Source organism: Myotis lucifugus, unplaced genomic scaffold (assembly GCF_000147115.1).
Source record: "Myotis lucifugus unplaced genomic scaffold, Myoluc2.0 scaffold_60, whole genome shotgun sequence".
In the NCBI taxonomy this organism is placed as follows: Eukaryota; Metazoa; Chordata; class Mammalia; order Chiroptera; family Vespertilionidae; genus Myotis; species Myotis lucifugus.
In genome coordinates, this window is record NW_005871108.1 from 5,669,023 (window position 1) to 5,678,286 (window position 9,264).

Here is a 9,264-nt window from a genome sequence, read left to right on the forward strand (position 1 = left end):
TCAAGGCTCCCTCCTCCACACACACTCAGCAATATGGAGCAGGGATCAGAATCAGGCAGGGGAGGACAAGTTAGGATTTATTTGCTCATTCAGAAGGAGCAAATATGATACCACTTGGCACAATGGTTAGCAACCAACTATGTTTTTAGTGCTACAGAAGTCCTCACTGCCCATCTGGGCACAGATCCTGGGGTCAGGAAGTGCACAGTGATCTGCCATGAGGCAGAAGGGCCTGGGCCCAGGTATTGAGTGCCCAGCATATGCCAGGCATTATGTGACGTACTCAACAGAGGCCATCACTTACCCTGAAAATATTTCCTGGCAACTAAGTAGGTGGCATTATCTCCATCTGACAGATGAAGAGCCTGAAGCTCAGAGAGGCAAAGCCTATCTAAGCTCAGTGGGCAATCAGGTGGTGCACTGTTCCAGGAACTCCATGTGCTTTCTCTGCACCCCAGAGCCCTCCTAGGCAGTCAGCATTACAGTGTATGTACTGTTACACCATGTTATTCATCTATCCCACATGCGCCACCTGTTTTCAAAAAAGAAATTCTGCACACACAACTGGGGAATGGTGCTGGAGAGAATATAATCACCCTCTGGAATTTTCCATATGTAAATAAGCCCAGTCATACTTGGAGAGGCACACCCAGGCCACGTGAGCTAAAAATATAGCTCTCAGCACTAACAGCTTCCACTGTTTGGGGAAAATGAAAAAAAAAAAAAAAAAAGAAAGAAAGAAAGAAAAAACATTTGAAAAATAAACATGGGAGATGTTGCCAGTATTTGTTATAGGAAGTGTTTAAGATCCCATTTGGGGGTTGGAAGCAAAACCATTCTTTTAAATCCTTTACTCTTTTTATATAACTCGCGGAAAAATCTTAAGTCTAAAGGGTGAAATGAGTAACTTTGCAACTCCCAGAGTACCACCCGAGGCCATTTTGCTGTGATTTTGCTGTGATGCTTTTCTGTTATTTGGGGACTTGAGGGATTTACCACAAGGGTTCTGAGTTGCAGAATCTGTAATCACTGGTTCAGGGCCAACAATGAAGTCCAGTAGTTTCAAGGTGAAACAAGAATTTTCATGGCTGCTGACGGCTGTAGGCTATATCCCTGAGGGGAGAGCTGGTGCAGTGGGAAGGTGGCATATTGGGATATGTGCTGAACGACTTTCAGCTGGGCTCCTTCCCTTCCTGGAGCTTCACTACTATCATTTTGTAAAATTTGAGGGGTCCATTAGGTGTTCATCTGACCTCACTCCAAACCCAGGGCTGTGCAGAGCCCCTGACCCTCTCTTCTTCTTTAAAAAAAAATACATAAATGTATTTTTATTGATTTCAGAGAGGGAGAGGGGGAGAGAGAAAAATCAATGAGAGAGAATCATGGATTCTCCTGCACGCCCCCTACTGGGAATCAAGCCCACAACCTGGGCATGTGCCTTGACCACAGAATGAAACCATGACCTCCTGCTTCATAGGTTGACACTCAACCACTGAGCCACGCTGGCTGGGCTCATTGTTTTTTATTTACATTTCCCTAATTAACAGTGAAGTAGAACATTATTTCATATGGTTGCTGGCCATTAGTATGTCATCTTTGAAAAAAATGTCTATTCAAGTCCTTTGTCCATTTTTATGTTGGGTTGGTTTTGTTGTTGTTAAGAGTTCTCTATCACATATGATTTGAAAATATTTTCTCCCATTTCATAGGTTATCTTTTCATTCTGTTGATTGTGCCTTATTGCCTCTTAATAATTATTTTGGGAGGGAGGTACTTTGAATATCCCTTCTATTTTTTTTTAATACTCACTCAAGGATATTTTTTTCCATTGATTTTTAGAGAGAGTGGAAGAGAGGGAGATAGAGAAAAACATTGATGTGAGAGAAACATCGATTGGTTGCCTCCTGCACTCCCCAGATTGGGGCTGGGGATGGAACAAATTGTCAGATGTGGTCAATGGAAAATTGGCTTACTCCAAGCTGGCTTCTGTTGTCCTTTTCACATGTTCCTATCATTTTCTGAGCACTTTCTTGTTTTCTGCCACATGATATTCTAGGATCATTTTTTACTTTCCCTGCTGCAGCCCTGGAATTATCCATTTCTCCAAGGACCCTGTTCCTTTAATAGAGAATGGTATTTAGAAGCTTCTGGCCCTGTCTCTGACGCTGTTGAAATATATGGCTTTAAAAGGCCCAGCATCTGATCTGGAGAGGCAAACCCAAGTTTTATGGCCAGGACGAACCCCTCATTTATAGATGAGGAGACTGAGGCCCAAATGGGATTATTTGGCCATTTCCCAGTTAGTCAGAGAGCTTAGAGGAGAGCTGCGGCCTCTGACTACCTACTTGTCCCGTGTGCTTTCCCTGTGATCCCAATGGGGCTGCACCTTCTCTGAACCTCTTTCCTCTTCTGTCCAGAGGACTAGCTTTGCCCTCGTGGTCCAGGACAGCTTTTCTAAGAGCTAACCTCACCTCTTAGCTTTTTATGAGCCTTATCTCCCCCTGGTGACCTTTATGGGTGAATCCACCTTAAATTGCAGAGCAGCGTTTCAGCTTTTATCTCCAGCTCTAGTAGATTTGGAGCTTGCAGACTGGTCCCAGCCTGGGATGAGTTGTCTAAGTTCACCTGGTTCTCCCCCTTCAGACCAGAGATTCAAGGCATGTGTGCCTTCCTGAAGCCCATTTCAGTCAGCTGACACCTGTCTCATAAGGGCATCAACAGGAGAGATGAGGTGGAGGCCTGATTCTGGGTTGAGGTGGTGCGACAGGCCTGCTCTGACTGGTTCCCAGCCCAGCCAGGTTATACCAATAGCACCCAGGGAAACACTAGAAACATCTCCCCACATGTGGAGGTGTATCTTGAGCCTCACTTCCAAGTTGGGAGTAAGAACCCTTCTGGTTTATCAGAGGTTTTCTGTGCCTGACTTGGGGGTGGGCGGTGCTGCATCTGACCTGCACCCTCTGGTTACGTCAGCTATGGAATCAACTTCCAGCCTGGGAAGCCAACCATTCAAACAGTCCAAGCATGAAGGGTGTGAATACCGTGCTTCTATGGAATATGCTAACTTTACAAGCAATGAAGACTTCATGTAGGCTTTTAAAGTAACATTTATTTTTTTAAAGTTAACATGTGCATATATAGGAAACTGAAAAACACAAGCAAAGAACTTAGCCATCCATAATCACAAGCAGTTTACAGTCTGACATGTCCTTCTAAGTCCTGTGTATCTACACAACTAAGCTTTCATTTTTATGTAATTAAGATGGTACAGTTATGTATCATGCTTTCTCACACATCATGAATATTTACCATTTCAAAGTCCCAAAGCTATGAGTATTTTGATAACCAAGAATACCCAACATCAACTCAATCTGGAAGAAAATGTAATCCTGCCTTACTTGGTGACAAAAATTTCAAAAAGGACAAAGATAGCAACAAACCTCTAGATAAAAGATATTCACAAAGTTACAATTAAAATGTGTTCCCTTCATGTTCCATTAAAAATGAGACCCAAAGCAAGAGTACACAAAGTATAATGCTTCTAAGAGACTTATGATTTATACTTTAAAATATTAGCAAGGTGGCAAGTTTTGACGGAAGTACTTAACAACATATTCCTATAGCAGTCTAAAGAGATGCATGCACATCAGTGGCTATCACCACAATGTGAATATGAACACATCCACACACACCCCTCGGTATGAACAAGTCCTGATGTCCATTTCTGAGATGGTTCAACAACTTCATGTCCAAGATGCCTCTTTTCTAACAATTATAACAAAAAGATATTTACAAATTGGTAATTCACTAGCTCTACTTTTTATCAGACATTGTCACCTCAGGACATCTAAAAAGCTCCAATGTTGCAAAATAAAGAACCTTGTCCACAATAAACACAGGAACTTTACAAAAATGCATATAGACCTATAGCTATAACCTAAAACTTTCTTCTAGGTATGGAGATATTAGCAAAGAGCCCTTCCCTTCACCCTTCCTCTTCTCCCTCCTCCACCACGTCAGTGACTAAATACAGAACTGGCTCCAAGAGGTGGATTAACAAAGACACTCCCAGACGACAGTCCTTCCTAAAAACTAACAAGAGGGCTTTTATAAAAGGATTATTTCACTACCTCTACTTTTTATATACTTCAGGCTTTATCCTTGAATACACAGCAATATTAACTAATATGCATATATGTAATAATGGTTAGATAAATTTAATTTCTCTAAAGACTCATGGGCACAGAACCCTTTTTTCTGTACTTCCTTCCCTCCCCCTTCCCTTGTGAACAGTCAGCATACTCTCCAAGACATCAAATTTAACAATTCCATTCCTCAAATACCACCATTCCTATAAATTAACAAAAAAAATACTTAAAGGGTGTTACTTTAACTCTTTTAACATATGTTGTGCACTTTCAAACATCAAGAAAGACTAGCCATCTCAAATAAGGATTTGATTAAACTGCACATAGAGGCTATAATCTAAAAGTGTCTTCTGAATAGGAAGGAACTTTCTGGCCTAAAACCCTTCCCCTTTTCATCTCTATCAACACAGTGGACAGTACAATAAGCATCTGTAATGCTTAGAGAGAATTTTAACAATTTGACTTCTCATGTTTTCAAAACAGTTCTTAGGAATCTAACACAAACTGTACAGCATGTATTTGTTTACTAACTACTTCTGTCATACACTGGCAACCTCTGTAACATCTAGAAATGCTAGATGTTGTAAATTAGAACAGTTTGTCCTTCACATACAATATATACACAGCTAGGTAAAACACAATGCACAGGCACAAGGGAAGATGGTTAATCTTGCCTAACTATAAACATACTGGTATAAAGCCCTTTGCACTTTCTTCTCCTTCCTCCCTGAATCAGCACAAATATAATAATGTGTACTGCTCAGAGAGGTGGTTTGATCATCCCATTTCCAAAACATAGTATTTGAAATGAATTTTAACAAAAGGATATATACAAAATGTGTCATTTTACTACCTCTACTTTTAACATACTTTGTGCACTTCTAAACATCTAGAAAGACTAGATGTTTCAAATAAGGACTTAAGTTTGTCCACTATATACACAGTAGTGTTGAATAAACTACACACATGTAACAATGGTTATATCTGAAAGTGTCTTCCTTATAGGAACATTCTAGTTTGGAACCCTTCATTTCCTCCTGACCATCATCAACTCAAGGGGTTGAGTAGGCACATGTGTCACTTACAGGTAGATTTCACAATTTGATTTCCCAAGTCCTTTTCAGAAGACAGCCTTTCTATGAATTTTAACACAAAGTGTACAAAATGTGTTCGTTTACTAACTCTACTTTTGTCATACATTGGCAACCTCTTTAATATCTAGAGACTAGATATTATAAAATTAGGACCTATTTGTCCAGTATATTCACAATATATACAGTAAAGGTAAATGAAATGCATGTAACATATAGAGCGGCAAAGGATAAGCTAAAGTTTTCTATTACACACTAGCAAAACATCTTTTTGCAATTTCTTCCCTCCCACCTCCTTCAACCTAGTAGTGAACAAGTACATAGAGTACACTGTTCAGAGAGGTGATTTAACAATTCCATTTCTAAAGACAGTATTTTCTATCAGGTTTTAAAAGCTATTTACAAGAAGCATTCTACTACTTCTACTTTTAAGTACATCAAGCACTTCTAAATGTCTAGAAAGACTAGATATTTCATATAATTCTTACTTGCCCACTATGTGCACAGCACTGTTAAAACTGCACATACTAACAATGGTTATAATCTGAGGTATCTACTAAATATAACCATGTTGGCCTGAACCATTCCCTCTCACTCCCTTCCCTTCACCAATCCAGTGGACAAGTACAGGTGTGTGTAATATTTAGAGGTGGTTGAACAAATTCATATCCAAGTCATTTACACAAGACAAGCTTTCCTATAAATTTCAACACAAAGTGTACAAAATATAATTTTACTACTTTGTCATATACTGGCAACCTCTTTAACATCTAAAGACTAGCTATTGCAATTTTAGGACTTATTTGTCCATTATATACACAGCAAAACAAAATGCACGTAACATATAAAAATGGTTTTATCTGAAAATATCCAAATATGAACACACTAGCATATTACCTTTTGCAATTCTTTTCCTCCCACCTCCTCCAAACTACTGAACAAATATCGACTATATTATATTGCTCACAGAGGTGGTTTAACAATTCCATTCCCAAAAGATAGTATTTCCTATGAATTTTAGTAAAAAGATATTTACAAAAGTGATATTTTACTACCTCTACATTTAACATACGTTGGGCACTTCTAAACATCTAGATGGACTAGATGTTTCAAAAAAGGACTTAATTTGTCCACTATATACACAGCAGTTTTGAATAAACTGCACACATTTAACAGTTATAATCTGAAAGTGTCTTTGAAATATGAACATTGTAGCCTAAGCCCATCTTTCCCTTCTTGCCCTCCTCCACCAACCATGTAGGCTATAATGCTCAAATATTCAGAAGACAATCTTTCCTAGAAATTTTAGCACAAATGTACAAAATGCATTAGTTTACTAACTCTACTTTTGTCATACACTGGCAACCTCTTTAACATCTAGAAAGACTAGATGTTGTAAATTAGGACTCATTTGTCCATTATATACACTATATACACAGCTAAGGAAAACTAAATGCATGAACATAAAGGACAATGGTTAATCTGACTTCTTTTGAAACACACTGGCATCCAGCTCTTTGCCCTTCCTTCTCCCTTGAACCAGTGCACAAATGTGTACTGTCAAAGAGGTGGTTTGGCCATTTCCCAAAATAAGAGTATTTGATATGAAGATTAACAAGGTATTTACTAAAATGTCTTTTTTTTTTTACTACCTCTACTTTGATCAGGCACTTCAGAACATATAGAAAGATAGGTATTTCAAAAAAGTACTTGGCATTGTCAACTATTATACAGTAGTGAGGAATAAAATGCACACATAAAACAATGGTTATAATATGAAAATGTCTTCTAAATATGACCAGTCTGGCATAGAACCTTCTTTTCTTCCTCCCCAAGGTCTTCTCTCCAGGTCCTCTAACCCACGGGGCGAACGTGGCTGTGTCGCTCCGGATGTCGCGTGCCGTTTCTAGAGGTAGTCTGACAATTCCATCTCAAAGTCATTTCCAGAAGACATTTCTTTTGATATATTTTTTTTAAATGGGCGTTTGCAAGACGTGTGATTTTCTAACTCTACTTTATCATACGTTGGCAACCTCTTTACATCTAGAAGGCCTAGATGTAGCAAAGTTCTCTTTTGAAAGGTTAGGGGGAAAGTTGAGAGCAGCTTTTTCATATTATATACACAGGCTCCTCTAAAGGGCCAGTAAATCTTCGCAAAGGGTGGTGGGCCCTTCCTAGTAGCCAGATGTGGCATATTCTTCTGCCATTTCTCTTCCGAAATCAAGGTTTATAGTAGAACGAAGACCAACCGCCCGAAGGCCCGCTCACCGCTCCACCCGCCATGGGTGGGGCTCCGCTCACCTTCGGCCCGTGAAGGCCTTTGTCCATCGTGGTCCAGACGAGGTGAGGTCTCCTCCCACTGGGACGGAGGAGTCACCCCAGGCGCCCATCCGCGCCGCTTCCAGCCCTGAGGGTGGGCGAGCTGTGTCCACGCAGACCCGCCTCTGGGCCTCCGAGGCCCTAACGGCCTCCCTCTGCGCATTCCAGCGGCCGCCATTCTTCTCGCCCCGCCACGCCCGTCGCTCAAGGCAGCGCGGCCTCGGGGGCTGGTCTCGTCCAGGGGCTGGTCGCGGTAGCTTGGCGGGGGACTCCGCTTAGGCCGCGGAGGGTCAGGCTGGAGATCCTGCGCTGCACAGGATGCGCCTGGGGGAGGCCACCGCCATCAGGTCGCGGAGATGGAGGTGGGGGTGGAGAGCGAGGTTCGCTGCAGCTTCCGAGCTTGGACCTGGGCAGTGGGCACCCGCAGGGAGGGCTCCGGGTCTGCAGGACAGAGCCTGCTGCCCGTCCCCGGGCCCCCCAGTTCACCCGCCGGCCGGGGCCGGGGGCGCCTGGAGGGGCCCGGAGGAGGCCGCGGGAGCCCAGAGAAGGCCGCGCTCCGCTTCTCACTGCGGTCTCTGCCGGAACTGACTTGGCAGTTCTCTACGCAGGCTAGAGAGAAGCGGAACCGGAAGTATCCTGCACCTGGACCCGCAAGCCAAGGTTCCGGGACTGAAATGTTCCGCAGGGGGGAAGGGCGAGGGAAGCATCCTGTGCGGTTGAGAGGCCCTACTGGCGAGTCCTTTGCAAACGTAATTGTTAAGGCCTCAGAATACCTGAACATCAGTATGTCTTCACTCCAGCTGTTGGACAGGGAGGCTCTTCCAGGCTTTCATTCACTCATTCACCACCTGTTTATTGAGCACTAATCCGTGCCACATGAGCATTGGGGAATGCAACAGTGAAAGAAAAATACCCCACCTGAAAATGTCTTTCTCCTGAAATTTGTATTCTAGGGAAAACAGACAATTCTTAAAATGCATAAAAGGGTAGATAGCAAAAGTGCTATAAAAATAAAAAGTAGAGGAGAATATGAAGTGAGTGTAGAATGTTTTAGACGGGGGCCAGGTGACTTTTGAGCACATATCTGAGGGAGGTGATGTTGAGTGTTAGAGCTTTCTTGGCAGAGGGGCTCTAAAGTGCACAGGCTCTAAAGCTGATTGCATGGGCCTGGTCTGTTCCACGAACAGCAAAGAGGCTGGAGCAGAGTGAGCAGGCAAGAGTGTAGAGGTAAGCCCTAACCGGTTTGGCGCAGTGGATAGAGTGTCAGCCTGTGGACTGAAAGGTCCCAGGTTCAATTCCAGTCAAGGGCATGTATCTTGGTTGCGGGCACATCCCCACTAGGAGGTGTGCAGGAGGCAGCTGATCGATGTTTCTAACTCTTTATCCCTTTTCCTTCCTCTCTGTAAAAAATCAATAAAATATATTTTTTTAAAAAAAGAGTGTAGAGGTAAGAACAGGCCATGGAGTGTGAATTCAACTACGTACGTGAAATAGGATAGTGCAGTGGTCGGCAAACTCATTAGTCAACAGAGCCAAATATCAACAGTACGATTGAAATTTCTTTTGAGAGCCAAATTTTTTAAACTTTTTTTTTTTAATATATTTTATTGATTTTACAGAGAGGAAGGGAGAGAGATAGAGAGTGAGAAACATCGATGAGAGAGGAACATCGATCAGCCGCCTCCTGCACATCCCCCACTGGGGAT